Source organism: Rhinichthys klamathensis, unplaced genomic scaffold (assembly GCF_029890125.1).
Source record: "Rhinichthys klamathensis goyatoka isolate OS25496 unplaced genomic scaffold, OSU_Roscu_1.1 h1tg000176l_1, whole genome shotgun sequence".
Classification (NCBI taxonomy): domain Eukaryota; kingdom Metazoa; phylum Chordata; class Actinopteri; order Cypriniformes; family Leuciscidae; genus Rhinichthys; species Rhinichthys klamathensis.
Window position 1 is genome coordinate 2,804,691 of NW_026606705.1, and position 20,280 is coordinate 2,824,970.

At 47.0% G+C, this 20,280-nt stretch overlaps 19 non-coding genes across 19 annotated transcripts; all 19 read right to left on the bottom strand.

Annotated features, from left to right (window-relative positions):
* Positions 1–397: 397 nt before the first annotated feature.
* Positions 398–469, bottom strand: trnag-ucc (transfer RNA glycine (anticodon UCC)). Its single transcript has one exon. It is a non-coding gene; the product is annotated as a tRNA-Gly (tRNA).
* A 1,923-nt stretch (positions 470–2,392) lies between these two features.
* trnag-ucc (transfer RNA glycine (anticodon UCC)) lies at positions 2,393–2,464 on the bottom strand. Its single transcript has one exon. It is a non-coding gene; the product is annotated as a tRNA-Gly (tRNA).
* A 1,448-nt stretch (positions 2,465–3,912) lies between these two features.
* trnag-ucc (transfer RNA glycine (anticodon UCC)) lies at positions 3,913–3,984 on the bottom strand. Its single transcript has one exon. It is a non-coding gene; the product is annotated as a tRNA-Gly (tRNA).
* Positions 3,985–4,512: 528 nt separating this feature from the next.
* Positions 4,513–4,584, bottom strand: trnag-ucc (transfer RNA glycine (anticodon UCC)). Its single transcript has one exon. It is a non-coding gene; the product is annotated as a tRNA-Gly (tRNA).
* Positions 4,585–5,772: 1,188 nt separating this feature from the next.
* On the bottom strand, positions 5,773–5,844 carry trnag-ucc (transfer RNA glycine (anticodon UCC)). Its single transcript has one exon. It is a non-coding gene; the product is annotated as a tRNA-Gly (tRNA).
* Positions 5,845–6,373: 529 nt separating this feature from the next.
* Positions 6,374–6,445, bottom strand: trnag-ucc (transfer RNA glycine (anticodon UCC)). The gene has a single exon. It is a non-coding gene; the product is annotated as a tRNA-Gly (tRNA).
* A 1,128-nt stretch (positions 6,446–7,573) lies between these two features.
* On the bottom strand, positions 7,574–7,645 carry trnag-ucc (transfer RNA glycine (anticodon UCC)). The gene has a single exon. It is a non-coding gene; the product is annotated as a tRNA-Gly (tRNA).
* A 528-nt stretch (positions 7,646–8,173) lies between these two features.
* On the bottom strand, positions 8,174–8,245 carry trnag-ucc (transfer RNA glycine (anticodon UCC)). Its single transcript has one exon. It is a non-coding gene; the product is annotated as a tRNA-Gly (tRNA).
* A 1,923-nt stretch (positions 8,246–10,168) lies between these two features.
* trnag-ucc (transfer RNA glycine (anticodon UCC)) lies at positions 10,169–10,240 on the bottom strand. Its single transcript has one exon. It is a non-coding gene; the product is annotated as a tRNA-Gly (tRNA).
* A 528-nt stretch (positions 10,241–10,768) lies between these two features.
* Positions 10,769–10,840, bottom strand: trnag-ucc (transfer RNA glycine (anticodon UCC)). Its single transcript has one exon. It is a non-coding gene; the product is annotated as a tRNA-Gly (tRNA).
* Positions 10,841–11,369: 529 nt separating this feature from the next.
* trnag-ucc (transfer RNA glycine (anticodon UCC)) lies at positions 11,370–11,441 on the bottom strand. The gene has a single exon. It is a non-coding gene; the product is annotated as a tRNA-Gly (tRNA).
* A 1,453-nt stretch (positions 11,442–12,894) lies between these two features.
* On the bottom strand, positions 12,895–12,966 carry trnag-ucc (transfer RNA glycine (anticodon UCC)). Its single transcript has one exon. It is a non-coding gene; the product is annotated as a tRNA-Gly (tRNA).
* A 1,119-nt stretch (positions 12,967–14,085) lies between these two features.
* On the bottom strand, positions 14,086–14,157 carry trnag-ucc (transfer RNA glycine (anticodon UCC)). The gene has a single exon. It is a non-coding gene; the product is annotated as a tRNA-Gly (tRNA).
* Positions 14,158–15,610: 1,453 nt separating this feature from the next.
* Positions 15,611–15,682, bottom strand: trnag-ucc (transfer RNA glycine (anticodon UCC)). The gene has a single exon. It is a non-coding gene; the product is annotated as a tRNA-Gly (tRNA).
* Positions 15,683–16,211: 529 nt separating this feature from the next.
* On the bottom strand, positions 16,212–16,283 carry trnag-ucc (transfer RNA glycine (anticodon UCC)). Its single transcript has one exon. It is a non-coding gene; the product is annotated as a tRNA-Gly (tRNA).
* A 529-nt stretch (positions 16,284–16,812) lies between these two features.
* On the bottom strand, positions 16,813–16,884 carry trnag-ucc (transfer RNA glycine (anticodon UCC)). Its single transcript has one exon. It is a non-coding gene; the product is annotated as a tRNA-Gly (tRNA).
* Positions 16,885–18,337: 1,453 nt separating this feature from the next.
* trnag-ucc (transfer RNA glycine (anticodon UCC)) lies at positions 18,338–18,409 on the bottom strand. The gene has a single exon. It is a non-coding gene; the product is annotated as a tRNA-Gly (tRNA).
* A 529-nt stretch (positions 18,410–18,938) lies between these two features.
* Positions 18,939–19,010, bottom strand: trnag-ucc (transfer RNA glycine (anticodon UCC)). Its single transcript has one exon. It is a non-coding gene; the product is annotated as a tRNA-Gly (tRNA).
* Positions 19,011–20,140: 1,130 nt separating this feature from the next.
* On the bottom strand, positions 20,141–20,212 carry trnag-ucc (transfer RNA glycine (anticodon UCC)). Its single transcript has one exon. It is a non-coding gene; the product is annotated as a tRNA-Gly (tRNA).
* Positions 20,213–20,280: the final 68 nt, after the last annotated feature.

The window sequence follows — 20,280 nt, forward strand, 5'->3', positions numbered from 1 at the left end:
ACCGGACCTACCAGGCTCTTTATTAAAAAAGCAAGCTCTCTAATTTAATAACGTAACCCGTTTTACACAGACACTTCATATTTAAATGGTATTAGATTATTCGTTTGGCTTCACTGGCTTCTGTGAAGCGATGACCTAAAATGACGCATGAGGCCGTTCCTGGTCGGGGGGCGCTGTTCGGGGGCGACTATCTGTCTCTGCAACTCCTCGTTAGTATAATGGACAGTATCTCCGCCTGTCACGCGGAAGACCGGGGTTCGATTCCCCGACGGGGAGACCTAGTCCTTTACTGCTGCCCAAAGACCCATGCAAAAGTTTTGCTCCAGCCACGAGTTAAATGAGGAGTTGGCCAGGGGCCCCGGACGACTGTTTTAACGACAGCTTGAGCAAAAGGCAATGCGTTGGCCGGGAATCGAACCCGGGTCAACTGCTTGGAAGGCAGCTATGCTCACCACTATACCACCAACGCAGATGGTCGGGCATAGACTGGATGCCGCCTTGTGCGGTCAGCAAGAATGCTCGCAACACATTAGCAGCTGGCAGGACCCGAAACTCTCTTTGTTTGGGCCCGGCACTGGAAAAAAAACGCATTAACTTTTTGACCTGACCTACCAGGCTCTTTATTAAAAAAGCAAGCTATCTAATTTAATAACTTAACCCGTTTTACACAGACACTTCATATTTAAATGGTATTAGATGATTTGTTTGGCTTCACTGGCTTCTGTGAAGCGATGACCTAAAATGACGCATGAGGCCGTTCCTGGTCGGGGGCGCTGATCGGGGGCGACTACCTATCTCTGCAACTCCTCGTTAGTATAGTGGACAGTATCTCCGCCTGTCACGCGGAAGACCGGGGTTCGATTCCCCGACGGGGAGACCTAGTCCTTTACTGCTGTCCAAAGACCCATGCAAAAGTTTTGCTCCAGCCACGAGTTAAATGAGGAGTTGGCCAGGGGCCCCGGATGACTGTTTTAACGACAGCTTGAGCAAAAGGCAAAGCGTTGGCCGGGAATCGAACCCGGGTCAACTGCTTGGAAGGCAGCTATGCTCACCACTATACCACCAACGCAGTTGGTCGGGCATAGACTGGAGGCCGCCTTGTGCGGTCAGCAAGAATGCTCGCAACACATTAGCAGCTGGCAGGACCCGAAACTCTCTTTGTTTGGGCCCGGCACTGGAAAAAAACGCATTAACTTTTTGACCTGACCTACCAGGCTCTTTATTAAAAAAGCAAGCTCTCTAATTTAATAACGTAACCCGTTTTACACAGACACTTCATATTTAAATGGTATTAGATGATTTTTTTGGCTTCACTGGCTTCTGTGAAGCGATGACCTAAAATGACGCATGAGGCCGTTCCTGGTCGGGGGGGCGCTGATCGGGGGCGAAGTTTTGCTCCAGCCACGAGTTAAAGGAGGAGTTGGCCAGGGCCATACTAGGGCCATTTTTTCACCACATTTTGAATTTTGGGTGCATATTAATTCTGCTGGCATTTTTTGCCACCAAACCCTGATAACATTAAGAGAAACATAAACGACAAAACTAACAGTTTTCTATATTGTTTTTCGTCATTGGAAAGAACAACATTTTTGGCTTTAAAGCATGATTTAAAAAGAAATGTGGCAAATGTTATACAAAACATATACCGTCATTAATTATCATTTGAATATTGACAACATTAAGCTACATTTGAAAACATAATTGTGTATAAAGAGGCATGCTGTTTTGACCAATATTAATCTCTCTAGATTTAAAGATAGTCAAATTAACTATAACAAACAGGTTAAACAAGCCATAGCTTACTTTTAGACGTGGTGAATGAAGTTCGACTGTTCGAGGTTGTGATGGTCGTCCGATATCCCTTGCCAGTTATTATGCGTACAAAAAATCTTCTTGCATGAATATGGTCATTTTCTAGTGTTTATATCCAAAAAGATACGATGCAGGGAGATGTTTTTGTATTTAGCGCGCTCAGCGCGATGTAGGCTATTTCTGGACTTGTGCAGCGTCACGCAATCGCGCAGAATCTGATGACGTCAATGGTTCCGTTGCTTTCATTTTGTTTATCAATGGATGTTGCGATGATTTATATAAAAATGTATATCAAGTCATTCTCGAGTCATACAGTTCAAGTCAAGTCAAGTCTCAAGTCATTGGATCTCAAGTCAAAGTCAAGTCGAGTCATTTTTTTAATTTAGTCAAGCAAGTCTCAAGTCCTTAAATTTGCGACTCGAGTCTGACTCGAGTCAAGTCATGTGACTCGAGTCCCCCATCTCTGCCTTTACTGCTGCCCAAAGACCCATGCAAAAGTTTTGCTCCAGCCACGAGTTAAATGAGGAGTTGGCCAGGGGCCCCGGACGACTGTTTTAACGACAGCTTGAGCAAAAGGCAATGCGTTGGCCGGGAATCGAACCCGGGTCAACTGCTTGGAAGGCAGCTATGCTCACCACTATACCACCAACGCAGGCGGTTGGGCATAGACTGGATGCCGGGTTGTGCGGTCAGCAAGAATGCTGGCAACACATTAGTAGCTGGCAGGAACCGAAACTCTCTTTGTTTGGGCCCGGCACTGGAAAAAAACGCATGAACTTTTTGACCGGACCTACCAGGCTCTTTATTAAAAAAGCAAGCTCTCTAATTTAATAACGTAACCCGTTTTACACAGACACTTCATATTTAAATGGTATTAGAATATTCGTTTGGCTTCACTGGCTTCTGTGAAGCGATGACCTAAAATGACGCATGAGGCCGTTCCTGGTCGGGGGGCGCTGATCGGGGGCGACTACCTGTCTCTGCAACTCCTCGTTAGTATAGTGGACAGTATCTCCGCCTGTCACGTGGAAGACCGGGGTTCGATTCCCCGACGGGGAGACCTAGTCCTTTACTGCTGCCCAAAGACCCATGCAAAAGTTTTGCTCCAGCCACGAGTTAAAGGAGGAGTTGGCCAGGGCCATACTAGGGCCATTTTTCCACCACATTTTGAATTTTGGGTGCATATTAATTCTGCTGGCATTTTTTGCCACCAAACCCTGATAACATTAAGAGAAACATAAACGACAAAACTAACAGTTTTCTATATTGTTTTTCGTCATTGGAAAGAACAACATTTTTGGCTTTAAAGCATGATTTAAAAAGAAATGTGGCAAATGTTATACAAAACATATACCGTCATTAATTATCATTTGAATATTGACAACATTAAGCTACATTTGAAAACATAATTGTGTATAAAGAGGCATGCTGTTTTGACTAATATTAATCTCTCTAGATTTAAAGATAGTCAAATTAACTATAACAAACAGGTTAAACAAGCCATAGCTTACTTTTAGACGTGGTGAATGAAGTTCGACTGTTCGAGGTTGTGATGGTCGTCCGATATCCCTTGCCAGTTATTATGCGTACAAAAAATCTTCTTGCATTAATATGGTCATTTTCTAGTGTTTATATCCAAAAAGATACGATGCAGGGAGATGTTTTTGTATTTAGCGCGCTCAGCGCGATGTAGGCTATTTCTGGACTTGTGCAGCGTCACGCAATCGCGCAGAATCTGATGACGTCAATGGTTCCGTTGCTTTCATTTTGTTTATCAATGGATGTTGCGATGATTTATATAAAAATGTATATCAAGTCATTCTCGAGTCATACAGTTCAAGTCAAGTCAAGTCTCAAGTCATTGGATCTCAAGTCAAAGTCAAGTCGAGTCATTTTTTTAATTTAGTCAAGCAAGTCTCAAGTCCTTAAATTTGCGACTCGAGTCTGACTCGAGTCAAGTCATGTGACTCGAGTCCCCCATCTCTGCCTTTACTGCTGCCCAAAGACCCATGCAAAAGTTTTGCTCCAGCCACGAGTTAAATGAGGAGTTGGCCAGGGGCCCCGGACGACTGTTTTAACGACAGCTTGAGCAAAAGGCAATGCGTTGGCCGGGAATCGAACCCGGGTCAACTGCTTGGAAGGCAGCTATGCTCACCACTATACCACCAACGCATGCAGTTGGGCATAGACTGGATGCCGCCTTGTGCGGTCAGCAAGAATGCTGGCAACACATTAGCAGCTGGCAGGAACCGAAACTCTCTTTGTTTGGGCCCGGCACTGGAAAAAAACGCATGAACTTTTTGACCGGACCTACCAGGCTCTTTATTAAAAAAGCAAGCTCTCTAATTTAATAACGTAACCCGTTTTACACAGACACTTCATATTTAAATGGTATTAGATGATTTGTTTGGCTTCACTGGCTTCTGTGAAGCGATGACCTAAAATGACGCATGAGGCCGTTCCTGGTCGGGGGGCGCTGATCGGGGGCGACTACCTGTCTCTGCAACTCCTCGTTAGTATAGTGGACAGTATCTCCGCCTGTCACGCGGAAGACCGGGGTTCGATTCCCCGACGGGGAGACCTAGTCCTTTACTGCTGCCCAAAGACCCATGCAAAAGTTTTGCTCCAGCCACGAGTTAAATGAGGAGTTGGCCAGGGGCCCCGGACGACTGTTTTAACGACAGCTTGAGCAAAAGGCAATGCGTTGGCCGGGAATCGAACCCGGGTCAACTGCTTGGAAGGCAGCTATGCTCACCACTATACCACCAACGCAGGCAGTTGGGCATAGACTGGATGCCGCCTTGTGCGGTCAGCAAGAATGCTGGCAACACATTAGCAGCTGGCAGGAACCGAAACTCTCTTTGTTTGGGCCCGGCACTGGAAAAAAACGCATGAACTTTTTGACCGGACCTACCAGGCTCTTTATTAAAAAAGCAAGCTCTCTAATTTAATAACGTAACCCGTTTTACACAGACACTTCATATTTAAATGGTATTAGATGATTTGTTTGGCTTCACTGGCTTCTGTGAAGCGATGACCTAAAATGACGCATGAGGCCGTTCCTGGTCGGGGGGCGCATTAACTTTTTGACCTGACCTACCAGGCTCTTTATTAAAAAAGCAAGCTCTCTAATTTACACAGACACTTCATATTTAAATGGTATTAGATGATTTGTTTGGCTTCACTGGCTTCTGTGAAGCGATGACCTAAAATGACGCATGAGGCCGTTCCTGGTCGGGGGGCGCTGATCAGGGGCGACTACCTGTCTCTGCAACTCCTCGTTAGTATAGTGGACAGTATCTCCGCCTGTCACGCGGAAGACCTGACCTACCAGGCTCTTTATTAAAAAAGCAAGCTCTCTAATTTAATAACGTAACCCGTTTTACACAGACACTTCATATTTAAATGGTATTAGATGATTTGTTTGGCTTCACTGGGTCGGGCATAGACTGGATGCCGCCTTGTGCGGTCAGCAAGAATGCTCGCAACACATTAGCAGCTGGCAGGACCCGAAACTCTCTTTGTTTGGGCCCGGCACTGGAAAAAAACGCATTAACTTTTTGACCTGACCTACCAGGCTCTTTATTAAAAAAGCAAGCTCTCTAATTTAATAACGTAACCCGTTTTACACAGACACTTCATATTTAAATGGTATTAGATGATTTGTTTGGCTTCACTGGCTTCTGTGAAGCGATGACCTAAAATGACGCATGAGGCCGTTCCTGGTCGGGGGGCGCTGATCAGGGGCGACTACCTGTCTCTGCAACTCCTCGTTAGTATAGTGGACAGTATCTCCGCCTGTCACGCGTAAGACCGGGGTTCGATTCCCCGACGGTGAGACCTAGTCCTTTACTGCTGCCCAAAGACCCATGCAAAAGTTTTGCTCCAGCCACGAGTTAAATGAGGAGTTGGCCAGAGGCCCCGGACGACTGTTTTAACGACAGCTTGAGCAAAAGGCAATGCGTTGGCCGGGAATCGAACCCGGGTCAACTGCTTGGAAGGCAGCTATGCTCACCACTATACCACCAACGCAGATGGTCGGGCATAGACTGGATGCCGGCTTGTGCGGTCAGCAAGAATGCTCGCAACACATTAGCAGCTGGCAGGACCCGAAACTCTCTTTGTTTGGGCCCGGCACTGGAAAAAAACGCATTAACTTTTTGACCTGACCTACCAGGCTCTTTATTAAAAAAGCAAGCTCTCTAATTTGATAACTTAACCCGTTTTACACAGACACTTCATATTTAAATGGTATTAGATGATTTGTTTGGCTTAACTGGCTTCTGTGAAGCGATGACCTAAAATGACGCATGAGGCCTTTCCTGGTCGGGGGGCGCTGATCGGGGGCGACTACCTATCTCTGCAACTCCTTGTTAGTATAGTGGACAGTATCTCCGCCTGTCACGCGGAAGACCGGGGTTCGATTCCCAGACGGGGAGACTTAGTCCTTTTACTGCTGCCCAAAGACCCATGCAAAAGTTTTGCTCCAGCCACGAGTTAAATGAGGAGTTGGCCAGGGGCCCCGGACGACTGTTTTAACGACAGCTTGAGCAAAAGGCGATGCGTTGGCCGGGAATCGAACCCGGGTCAACTGCTTGGAAGGCAGCTATGCTCACCACTATACCACCAACGCAGGCGGTTGGGCATAGACTGGATGCTGCCTTGTGCGGTCAGCAAGAATGCTGGCAACACATTAGCAGCTGGCAGGAACCGAAACTCTCTTTGTTTGGGCCCGGCACTGGAAAAAAACGCATGAACTTTTTGACCGGACCTACCAGGCTCTTTATTAAAAAAGCAAGCTCTCTAATTTAATAACGTAACCCGTTTTACACAGACACTTCATATTTAAATGGTATTAGATTATTCGTTTGGCTTCACTGGCTTCTGTGAAGCGATGACCTAAAATGACGCATGAGGCCGTTCCTGGTCGGGGGGCGCTGTTCGGGGGCGACTATCTGTCTCTGCAACTCCTCGTTAGTATAATGGACAGTATCTCCGCCTGTCACGCGGAAGACCGGGGTTCGATTCCCCGACGGGGAGACCTAGTCCTTTACTGCTGCCCAAAGACCCATGCAAAAGTTTTGCTCCAGCCACGAGTTAAATGAGGAGTTGGCCAGGGGCCCCGGACGACTGTTTTAACGACAGCTTGAGCAAAAGGCAATGCGTTGGCCGGGAATCGAACCCGGGTCAACTGCTTGGAAGGCAGCTATGCTCACCACTATACCACCAAAGCAGATGGTCGGGCATAGACTGGATGCCGCCTTGTGCGGTCAGCAAGAATGCTCGCAACACATTAGCAGCTGGCAGGACCCGAAACTCTCTTTGTTTGGGCCCGGCACTGGAAAAAAACGCATTAACTTTTTGACCTGACCTACCAGGCTCTTTATTAAAAAAGCAAGCTATCTAATTTAATAACTTAACCCGTTTTACACAGACACTTCATATTTAAATGGTATTAGATGATTTGTTTGGCTTCACTGGCTTCTGTGAAGCGATGACCTAAAATGACGCATGAGGCCGTTCCTGGTCGGGGGCGCTGATCGGGGGCGACTACCTATCTCTGCAACTCCTCGTTAGTATAGTGGACAGTATCTCCGCCTGTCACGCGGAAGACCGGGGTTCGATTCCCAGACGGGGAGACTTAGTCCTTTTACTGCTGCCCAAAGACCCATGCAAAAGTTTTGCTCCAGCCACGAGTTAAATGAGGAGTTGGCCAGGGGCCCCGGACGACTGTTTTAACGACAGCTTGAGCAAAAGGCGATGCGTTGGCCGGGAATCGAACCCGGGTCAACTGCTTGGAAGGCAGCTATGCTCACCACTATACCACCAACGCAGGCGGTTGGGCATAGACTGGATGCTGCCTTGTGCGGTCAGCAAGAATGCTGGCAACACATTAGCAGCTGGCAGGAACCGAAACTCTCTTTGTTTGGGCCCGGCACTGGAAAAAAACGCATGAACTTTTTGACCGGACCTACCAGGCTCTTTATTAAAAAAGCAAGCTCTCTAATTTAATAACGTAACCCGTTTTACACAGACACTTCATATTTAAATGGTATTAGATTATTCGTTTGGCTTCACTGGCTTCTGTGAAGCGATGACCTAAAATGACGCATGAGGCCGTTCCTGGTCGGGGGGCGCTGTTCGGGGGCGACTATCTGTCTCTGCAACTCCTCGTTAGTATAATGGACAGTATCTCCGCCTGTCACGCGGAAGACCGGGGTTCGATTCCCCGACGGGGAGACCTAGTCCTTTACTGCTGCCCAAAGACCCATGCAAAAGTTTTGCTCCAGCCACGAGTTAAATGAGGAGTTGGCCAGGGGCCCCGGACGACTGTTTTAACGACAGCTTGAGCAAAAGGCAATGCGTTGGCCGGGAATCGAACCCGGGTCAACTGCTTGGAAGGCAGCTATGCTCACCACTATACCACCAACGCAGATGGTCGGGCATAGACTGGATGCCGCCTTGTGCGGTCAGCAAGAATGCTCGCAACACATTAGCAGCTGGCAGGACCCGAAACTCTCTTTGTTTGGGCCCGGCACTGGAAAAAAAACGCATTAACTTTTTGACCTGACCTACCAGGCTCTTTATTAAAAAAGCAAGCTATCTAATTTAATAACTTAACCCGTTTTACACAGACACTTCATATTTAAATGGTATTAGATGATTTGTTTGGCTTCACTGGCTTCTGTGAAGCGATGACCTAAAATGACGCATGAGGCCGTTCCTGGTCGGGGGCGCTGATCGGGGGCGACTACCTATCTCTGCAACTCCTCGTTAGTATAGTGGACAGTATCTCCGCCTGTCACGCGGAAGACCGGGGTTCGATTCCCCGACGGGGAGACCTAGTCCTTTACTGCTGTCCAAAGACCCATGCAAAAGTTTTGCTCCAGCCACGAGTTAAATGAGGAGTTGGCCAGGGGCCCCGGATGACTGTTTTAACGACAGCTTGAGCAAAAGGCAAAGCGTTGGCCGGGAATCGAACCCGGGTCAACTGCTTGGAAGGCAGCTATGCTCACCACTATACCACCAACGCAGTTGGTCGGGCATAGACTGGAGGCCGCCTTGTGCGGTCAGCAAGAATGCTCGCAACACATTAGCAGCTGGCAGGACCCGAAACTCTCTTTGTTTGGGCCCGGCACTGGAAAAAAACGCATTAACTTTTTGACCTGACCTACCAGGCTCTTTATTAAAAAAGCAAGCTCTCTAATTTAATAACGTAACCCGTTTTACACAGACACTTCATATTTAAATGGTATTAGATGATTTTTTTGGCTTCACTGGCTTCTGTGAAGCGATGACCTAAAATGACGCATGAGGCCGTTCCTGGTCGGGGGGGCGCTGATCGGGGGCGAAGTTTTGCTCCAGCCACGAGTTAAAGGAGGAGTTGGCCAGGGCCATACTAGGGCCATTTTTTCACCACATTTTGAATTTTGGGTGCATATTAATTCTGCTGGCATTTTTTGCCACCAAACCCTGATAACATTAAGAGAAACATAAACGACAAAACTAACAGTTTTCTATATTGTTTTTCGTCATTGGAAAGAACAACATTTTTGGCTTTAAAGCATGATTTAAAAAGAAATGTGGCAAATGTTATACAAAACATATACCGTCATTAATTATCATTTGAATATTGACAACATTAAGCTACATTTGAAAACATAATTGTGTATAAAGAGGCATGCTGTTTTGACCAATATTAATCTCTCTAGATTTAAAGATAGTCAAATTAACTATAACAAACAGGTTAAACAAGCCATAGCTTACTTTTAGACGTGGTGAATGAAGTTCGACTGTTCGAGGTTGTGATGGTCGTCCGATATCCCTTGCCAGTTATTATGCGTACAAAAAATCTTCTTGCATGAATATGGTCATTTTCTAGTGTTTATATCCAAAAAGATACGATGCAGGGAGATGTTTTTGTATTTAGCGCGCTCAGCGCGATGTAGGCTATTTCTGGACTTGTGCAGCGTCACGCAATCGCGCAGAATCTGATGACGTCAATGGTTCCGTTGCTTTCATTTTGTTTATCAATGGATGTTGCGATGATTTATATAAAAATGTATATCAAGTCATTCTCGAGTCATACAGTTCAAGTCAAGTCAAGTCTCAAGTCATTGGATCTCAAGTCAAAGTCAAGTCGAGTCATTTTTTTAATTTAGTCAAGCAAGTCTCAAGTCCTTAAATTTGCGACTCGAGTCTGACTCGAGTCAAGTCATGTGACTCGAGTCCCCCATCTCTGCCTTTACTGCTGCCCAAAGACCCATGCAAAAGTTTTGCTCCAGCCACGAGTTAAATGAGGAGTTGGCCAGGGGCCCCGGACGACTGTTTTAACGACAGCTTGAGCAAAAGGCAATGCGTTGGCCGGGAATCGAACCCGGGTCAACTGCTTGGAAGGCAGCTATGCTCACCACTATACCACCAACGCAGGCGGTTGGGCATAGACTGGATGCCGGGTTGTGCGGTCAGCAAGAATGCTGGCAACACATTAGTAGCTGGCAGGAACCGAAACTCTCTTTGTTTGGGCCCGGCACTGGAAAAAAACGCATGAACTTTTTGACCGGACCTACCAGGCTCTTTATTAAAAAAGCAAGCTCTCTAATTTAATAACGTAACCCGTTTTACACAGACACTTCATATTTAAATGGTATTAGAATATTCGTTTGGCTTCACTGGCTTCTGTGAAGCGATGACCTAAAATGACGCATGAGGCCGTTCCTGGTCGGGGGGCGCTGATCGGGGGCGACTACCTGTCTCTGCAACTCCTCGTTAGTATAGTGGACAGTATCTCCGCCTGTCACGCGGAAGACCGGGGTTCGATTCCCCGACGGGGAGACCTAGTCCTTTACTGCTGCCCAAAGACCCATGCAAAAGTTTTGCTCCAGCCACGAGTTAAATGAGGAGTTGGCCAGGGGCCCCGGACGACTGTTTTAACGACAGCTTGAGCAAAAGGCAATGCGTTGGCCGGGAATCGAACCCGGGTCAACTGCTTGGAAGGCAGCTATGCTCACCACTATACCACCAACGCAGATGGTCGGGCATAGACTGGATGCCGCCTTGTGCGGTCAGCAAGAATGCTCGCAACACATTAGCAGCTGGCAGGACCCGAAACTCTCTTTGTTTGGGCCCGGCACTGGAAAAAAACGCATTAACTTTTTGACCTGACCTACAAGGCTCTTTATTAAAAAAGCAAGCTCTCTAATTTAATAACTTAACCCGTTTTACACAGACACTTCAAATTTAAATGGTATTAGATTATTTGTTTGGCTTAACTGGCTTCTGTGAAGCGATGACCTAAAATGACGCATGAGGCCTTTCCTGGTCGGGGGGCGCTGATCGGGGGCGACTACCTATCTCTGCAACTCCTCGTTAGTATAGTGGACAGTATCTCCGCCTGTCACGCGGAAGACCGGGGTTCGATTCCCCGACGGGGAGACTTAGTCCTTTTACTGCTGCCCAAAGACCCATGCAAAAGTTTTGCTCCAGCCACGAGTTAAATGAGGAGTTGGCCAGGGGCCCCGGACGACTGTTTTAACGACAGCTTGAGCAAAAGGCAATGCGTTGGCCGGGAATCGAACCCGGGTCAACTGCTTGGAAGGCAGCTATGCTCACCACTATACCACCAACGCAGGCGGTTGGGCATAGACTGGATGCCGCCTTGTGCGGTCAGCAAGAATGCTGGCAACACATTAGCAGCTGGCAGGAACCGAAACTCTCTTTGTTTGGGCCCGGCACTGGAAAAAATACGCATGAACTTTTTGACCGGACCTACCAGGCTCTTTATTAAAAAAGCAAGCTCTCTAATTTAATAACGTAACCCGTTTTACACAGACACTTCATATTTAAATGGTATTAGATGATTTTTTTGGCTTCACTGGCTTCTGTGAAGCGATGACCTAAAATGACGCATGAGGCCGTTCCTGGTCGGGGGGGCGCTGATCGGGGGCGACTACCTTTCTCTGTTACTCCTCGTTAGTATAGTGGACAGTATCTCCGCCTGTCACGCGGAAGACCGGGGTTCGATTCCCCGACGGGGAGACCTAGTCCTTTACTGCTGCCCAAAGACCCATGCAAAAGTTTTGCTCCAGCCACGAGTTAAAGGAGGAGTTGGCCAGGGCCATACTAGGGCCATTTTTTCACCACATTTTGAATTTTGGGTGTATATTAATTCTGCTGGCATTTTTGGCCACCAAACCCTGATAACATTAAGAGAAACATAAACGACAAAACAAACGACAGTTTTCTATATTGTTTTTCGTCATTGGAAAGAACAACATTTTTGGCTTTAAAGCATGATTTAAAAAGAAATGTGGCAAATGTTATACAAAACATATACCGTCATTAATTATCATTTGAATATTGACAACATTAAGCTACATTTGAAAACATAATTGTGTATAAAGAGGCATGCTGTTTTGACCAATATTAATCTCTCTAGATTTAAAGATAGTCAAATTAACTATAACAAACAGGTTAAACAAGCCATAGCTTACTTTTAGACGTGGTGAATGAAGTTCGACTGTTCGAGGTTGTGATGGTCGTCCGATATCCCTTGCCAGTTATTATGCGTACAAAAAATCTTCTTGCATGAATATGGTCATTTTCTAGTGTTTATATCCAAAAAGATACGATGCAAGGAGATGTTTTTGTATTTAGCGCGCTCAGCGCGATGTAGGCTATTTCTGGACTTGTGCAGCGTCACGCAATCGCGCAGAATCTGATGACGTCAATGGTTCCGTTGCTTTCATTTTGTTTATCAATGGATGTTGCGATGATTTATATAAAAATGTATATCAAGTCATTCTCGAGTCATACAGTTCAAGTCAAGTCAAGTCTCAAGTCATTGGATCTCAAGTCAAAGTCAAGTCGAGTCATTTTTTTAATTTAGTCAAGCAAGTCTCAAGTCCTTAAATTTGCGACTCGAGTCTGACTCGAGTCAAGTCATGTGACTCGAGTCCCCCATCTCTGCCTTTACTGCTGCCCAAAGACCCATGCAAAAGTTTTGCTCCAGCCACGAGTTAAATGAGGAGTTGGCCAGGGGCCCCGGACGACTGTTTTAACGACAGCTTGAGCAAAAGGCGATGCGTTGGCCGGGAATCGAACCCGGGTCAACTGCTTGGAAGGCAGCTATGCTCACCACTATACCACCAACGCAGGCGGTTGGGCATAGACTGGATGCCGCGTTGTGCGGTCAGCAAGAATGCTGGCAACACATTAGTAGCTGGCAGGAACCGAAACTCTCTTTGTTTGGGCCCGGCACTGGAAAAAAACGCATGAACTTTTTGACCGGACCTACCAGGCTCTTTATTAAAAAAGCAAGCTCTCTAATTTAATAACGTAACCCGTTTTACACAGACACTTCATATTTAAATGGTATTAGAATATTCGTTTGGCTTCACTGGCTTCTGTGAAGCGATGACCTAAAATGACGCATGAGGCCGTTCCTGGTCGGGGGGGCGCTGATCGGGGGCGACTACCTTTCTCTGTTACTCCTCGTTAGTATAGTGGACAGTATCTCCGCCTGTCACGCGGAAGACCGGGGTTCGATTCCCCGACGGGGAGACCTAGTCCTTTACTGCTGCCCAAAGACCCATGCAAAAGTTTTGCTCCAGCCACGAGTTAAATGAGGAGTTGGCCAGGGGCCCCGGACGACTGTTTTAACGACAGCTTGAGCAGTTGGCCGGGAATCGAACCCGGGTCAACTGCTTGGAAGGCAGCTATGCTCACCACTATACCACCAACGCAGGCGGTTGGGCATAGACTGGATGCCGCCTTGTGCGGTCAGCAAGAATGCTGGCAACACATTAGCAGCTGGCAGGAACCGAAACTCTCTTTGTTTGGGCCCGGCACTGGAAAAAAACGCAGTAACTTTTTGACCTGACCTACCAGGCTCTTTATTAAAAAAGCAAGCTCTCTAATTTAATAACTTAACCCGTTTTACACAGACACTTCATATTTAAATGGTATTAGATGATTTGTTTGGCTTAACTGGCTTCTGTGAAGCGATGACCTAAAATGACGCATGAGGCCTTTCCTGGTCGGGGGGCGCTGATCGGGGGCGACTACCTATCTCTGCAACTCCTCGTTAGTATAGTGGACAGTATCTCCGCCTGTCACGCGGAAGACCGGGGTTCGATTCCCCGACGGGGAGACCTAGTCCTTTTACTGCTGCCCAAAGACCCATGCAAAAGTTTTGCTCCAGCCACGAGTTAAATGAGGAGTTGGCCAGGGGCCCCAGACGACTGTTTTAACGACGGCTTGAGCAAAAGGCAATGCGTTGGCCGGGAATCGAACCCGGGTCAACTGCTTGGAAGGCAGCTATGCTCACCACTATACCACCAACGCAGGCGGTTGGGCATAGACTGGATGCCGCCTTGTGCGGTCAGCAAGAATGCTGGCAACACATTAGCAGCTGGCAGGAACCGAAACTCTCTTTGTTTGGGCCCGGCACTGGAAAAAATACGCATGAACTTTTTGACCGGACCTACCAGGCTCTTTATTAAAAAAGCAAGCTCTCTAATTTAATAACGTAACCCGTTTTACACAGACACTTCATATTTAAATGGTATTAGATGATTTTTTTGGCTTCACTGGCTTCTGTGAAGCGATGACCTAAAATGACGCATGAGGCCGTTCCTGGTCGGGGGGGCGCTGATCGGGGGCGACTACCTTTCTCTGTTACTCCTCGTTAGTATAGTGGACAGTATCTCCGCCTGTCACGCGGAAGACCGGGGTTCGATTCCCCGACGGGGAGACCTAGTCCTTTACTGCTGCCCAAAGACCCATGCAAAAGTTTTGCTCCAGCCACGAGTTAAAGGAGGAGTTGGCCAGGGCCATACTAGGGCCATTTTTTCACCACATTTTGAATTTTGGGTGTATATTAATTCTGCTGGCATTTTTGGCCACCAAACCCTGATAACATTAAGAGAAACATAAACGACAAAACAAACGACAGTTTTCTATATTGTTTTTCGTCATTGGAAAGAACAACATTTTTGGCTTTAAAGCATGATTTAAAAAGAAATGTGGCAAATGTTATACAAAACATATACCGTCATTAATTATCATTTGAATATTGACAACATTAAGCTACATTTGAAAACATAATTGTGTATAAAGAGGCATGCTGTTTTGACCAATATTAATCTCTCTAGATTTAAAGATAGTCAAATGAACTATAACAAACAGGTTAAACAAGCCATAGCTTACTTTTAGACGTGGTGAATGAAGTTCGACTGTTCGAGGTTGTGATGGTCGTCCGATATCCCTTGCCAGTTATTATGCGTACAAAAAATCTTCTTGCATGAATATGGTCATTTTCTAGTGTTTATATCCAAAAAGATACGATGCAAGGAGATGTTTTTGTATTTAGCGCGCTCAGCGCGATGTAGGCTATTTCTGGACTTGTGCAGCGTCACGCAATCGCGCAGAATCTGATGACGTCAATGGTTCCGTTGCTTTCATTTTGTTTATCAATGGATGTTGCGATGATTTATATAAAAATGTATATCAAGTCATTCTCGAGTCATACAGTTCAAGTCAAGTCAAGTCTCAAGTCATTGGATCTCAAGTCAAAGTCAAGTCGAGTCATTTTTTTAATTTAGTCAAGCAAGTCTCAAGTCCTTAAATTTGCGACTCGAGTCTGACTCGAGTCAAGTCATGTGACTCGAGTCCCCCATCTCTGCCTTTACTGCTGCCCAAAGACCCATGCAAAAGTTTTGCTCCAGCCACGAGTTAAATGAGGAGTTGGCCAGGGGCCCCGGACGACTGTTTTAACGACAGCTTGAGCAAAAGGCGATGCGTTGGCCGGGAATCGAACCCGGGTCAACTGCTTGGAAGGCAGCTATGCTCACCACTATACCACCAACGCAGGCGGTTGGGCATAGACTGGATGCCGCGTTGTGCGGTCAGCAAGAATGCTGGCAACACATTAGTAGCTGGCAGGAACCGAAACTCTCTTTGTTTGGGCCCGGCACTGGAAAAAAACGCATGAACTTTTTGACCGGACCTACCAGGCTCTTTATTAAAAAAGCAAGCTCTCTAATTTAATAACGTAACCCGTTTTACACAGACACTTCATATTTAAATGGTATTAGAATATTCGTTTGGCTTCACTGGCTTCTGTGAAGCGATGACCTAAAATGACGCATGAGGCCGTTCCTGGTCGGGGGGGCGCTGATCGGGGGCGACTACCTTTCTCTGTTACTCCTCGTTAGTATAGTGGACAGTATCTCCGCCTGTCACGCGGAAGACCGGGGTTCGATTCCCCGACGGGGAGACCTAGTCCTTTACTGCTGCCCAAAGACCCATGCAAAAGTTTTGCTCCAGCCACGAGTTAAATGAGGAGTTGGCCAGGGGCCCCGGACGACTGTTTTAACGACAGCTTGAGCAAAAGGCGATGCGTTGGCCGGGAATCGAACCCGGGTCAACTGCTTGGAAGGCAGCTATGCTCACCACTATACCACCAACGCAGGCGGTTGGGCATAGACTGGATGCCGCCTTGTGCGGTCAGCAAGAATGCTGGCAACACATTAGCAGCTGGCAGGAACCGAAACTCTCTTTGTTTGGGCCCGGCACTGGAAAAAAACGCAGTAACTTTTTGACCTGACCTACCAGGCTCTTTATTAAAAAAGCAAGCTCTCTAATTTAATAACTTAACCCGTTTTACACAGACACTTCATATTTAAATGGTATTAGATGATTTGTTTGGCTTAACTGGCTTCTGTGAAGCGATGACCTAAAATGACGCATGAGGCCTTTCCTGGTCGGGGGGCGCTGATCGGGGGCGACTACCTATCTCTGCAACTCCTCGTTAGTATAGTGGACAGTATCTCCGCCTGTCACGCGGAAGACCGGGGTTCGATTCCCCGACGGGGAGACCTAGTCCTTTTACTGCTGCCCAAAGACCCATGCAAAAGTTTTGCTCCAGCCACGAGTTAAATGAGGAGTTGGCCAGGGGCCCCAGACGACTGTTTTAACGACGGCTTGAGCAAAAGGCAATGCGTTGGCCGGGAATCGAACCCGGGTCAACTGCTTGGAAGGCAGCTATGCTCACCACTATACCACCAACGCAGGCGGTTGGGCATAGACTGGATGCCGCCTTGTGCGGTCAGCAAGAATGCTGGCAACACATTAGCAGCTGGCAGGAACCGAAACTCTCTTTGTTTGGGCCCGGCACTGGAAAAAATACGCATGAACTTTTTGACCGGACCTACCAGGCTCTTTATTAAAAAAGCAAGCTCTCTAATTTAATAACGTAACCCGTTTTACACAGACACTTCATATTTAAATGGTATTAGATGATTTTTTTGGCTTCACTGGCTTCTGTGAAGCGATGACCTAAAATGACGCATGAGGCCGTTCCTGGTCGGGGGGGCGCTGATCGGGGGCGACTACCTTTCTCTGTTACTCCTCGTTAGTATAGTGGACAGTATCTCCGCCTGTCACGCGGAAGACCAGGGTTCGATTCCCCGACGGGGAGACCTAGTCCTTTACTGCTGCCCAAAGACCCATGCAAAAGTTTTGCTCCAGCCACGAGTTAAAGGAGGAGTTGGCCAGGGCCATACTAGGGCCATTTTTTCACCACATTTTGAATTTTGGGTGTATATTAATTCTGCTGGCATTTTTGGCCACCAAACCCTGATAACATTAAGAGAAACATAAACGACAAAACAAACGACAGTTTTCTATATTGTTTTTCGTCATTGGAAAGAACAACATTTTTGGCTTTAAAGCATGATTTAAAAAGAAATGTGGCAAATGTTATACAAAACATATACCGTCATTAATTATCATTTGAATATTGACAACATTAAGCTACATTTGAAAACATAATTGTGTATAAAGAGGCATGCTGTTTTGACCAATATTAATCTCTCTAGATTTAAAGATAGTCAAATGAACTATAACAAACAGGTTAAACAAGCCATAGCTTACTTTTAGACGTGGTGAATGAAGTTCGACTGTTCGAGGTTGTGATGGTCGTCCGATATCCCTTGCCAGTTATTATGCGTACAAAAAATCTTCTTGCATGAATATGGTCATTTTCTAGTGTTTATATCCAAAAAGATACGATGCAAGGAGATGTTTTTGTATTTAGCGCGCTCAGCGCGATGTAGGCTATTTCTGGACTTGTGCAGCGTCACGCAATCGCGCAGAATCTGATGACGTCAATGGTTCCGTTGCTTTCATTTTGTTTATCAATGGATGTTGCGATGATTTATATAAAAATGTATATCAAGTCATTCTCGAGTCATACAGTTCAAGTCAAGTCAAGTCTCAAGTCATTGGATCTCAAGTCAAAGTCAAGTCGAGTCATTTTTTTAATTTAGTCAAGCAAGTCTCAAGTCCTTAAATTTGCGACTCGAGTCTGACTCGAGTCAAGTCATGTGACTCGAGTCCCCCATCTCTGCCTTTACTGCTGCCCAAAGACCCATGCAAAAGTTTTGCTCCAGCCACGAGTTAAATGAGGAGTTGGCCAGGGGCCCCGGACGACTGTTTTAACGACAGCTTGAGCAAAAGGCGATGCGTTGGCCGGGAATCGAACCCGGGTCAACTGCTTGGAAGGCAGCTATGCTCACCACTATACCACCAACGCAGGCGGTTGGGCATAGACTGGATGCCGCGTTGTGCGGTCAGCAAGAATGCTGGCAACACATTAGTAGCTGGCAGGAACCGAAACTCTCTTTGTTTGGGCCCGGCACTGGAAAAAAACGCATGAACTTTTTGACCGGACCTACCAGGCTCTTTATTAAAAAAGCAAGCTCTCTAATTTAATAACGTAACCCGTTTTACACAGACACTTCATATTTAAATGGTATTAGAATATTCGTTTGGCTTCACTGGCTTCTGTGAAGCGATGACCTAAAATGACGCATGAGGCCGTTCCTGGTCGGGGGGGCGCTGATCGGGGGCGACTACCTTTCTCTGTTACTCCTCGTTAGTATAGTGGACAGTATCTCCGCCTGTCACGCGGAAGACCGGGGTTCGATTCCCCGACGGGGAGACCTAGTCCTTTACTGCTGCCCAAAGACCCATGCAAAAGTTTTGCTCCAGCCACGAGTTAAATGAGGAGTTGGCCAGGGGCCCCGGACGACTGTTTTAACGACAGCTTGAGCAAAAGGCGATGCGTTGGCCGGGAATCGAACCCGGGTCAACTGCTTGGAAGGCAGCTATGCTCACCACTATACCACCAACGCAGGCGGTTGGGCATAGACTGGATGCCGCCTTGTGCGGTCAGCAAGAATGCTGGCAACACATTAGCAGCTGGCAGGAACCGAAACTCTCTTTGTTTGGGCCCGGCACTGGAAAAAAACGCAGTAACTTTTTGACCTGACCTACCAGGCTCTTTATTAAAAAAGCAAGCTCTCTAATTTAATAACTTAACCCGTTTTACACAGACACTTCATATTTAAATGGTATTAGATGATTTGTTTGGCTTAACTGGCTTCTGTGAAGCGATGACCTAAAATGACGCATGAGGCCTTTCCTGGTCGGGGGGCGCTGATCGGGGGCGACTACCTATCTCTGCAACTCCTCGTTAGTATAGTGGACAGTATCTCCGCCTGTCACGCGGAAGACCGGGGTTCGATTCCCCGACGGGGAGACCTAGTCCTTTTACTGCTGCCCAAAGACCCATGCAAAAGTTTTGCTCCAGCCACGAGTTAAATGAGGAGTTGGCCAGGGGCCCCGGACGACTGTTTTAACGACAGCTTGAGCAAAAGGCAATGCGTTGGCCGGGAATCGAACCCGGGTCAACTGTTTGGAAGGCAGCTATGCTCACCACTATACCACCAACGCAGATGGTCGGGCATAGACTGGATGCCGCCTTGTGCGGTCAGCAAGAATGCTCGCAACACATTAGCAGCTGGCAGGACCCGAAACTCTCTTTGTTTGGGCCCGGCACTGGAAAAAAATGCATTAACTTTTTGACCTGACCTACAAGGCTCTTTATTAAAAAAGCAAGCTCTCTAATTTAATAACTTAACCCGTTTTACACAGACACTTCAAATTTAAATGGTATTAGATTATTTGTTTGGCTTAACTGGCTTCTGTGAAGCGATGACCTAAAATGACGCATGAGGCCTTTCCTGGTCGGGGGGCGCTGATCGGGGGCGACTACCTATCTCTGCAACTCCTCGTTAGTATAGTGGACAGTATCTCCGCCTGTCACGCGGAAGACCGGGGTTCGATTCCCCGACGGGGAGACTTAGTCCTTTTACTGCTGCCCAAAGACCCATGCAAAAGTTTTGCTCCAGCCACGAGTTAAATGAGGAGTTGGCCAGGGGCCCCGGACGACTGTTTTAACGACAGCTTGAGCAAAAGGCAATGCGTTGGCCGGGAATCGAACCCGGGTCAACTGCTTGGAAGGCAGCTATGCTCACCACTATACCACCAACGCAGGCGGTTGGGCATAGACTGGATGCCGCCTTGTGCGGTCAGCAAGAATGCTGGCAACACATTAGCAGC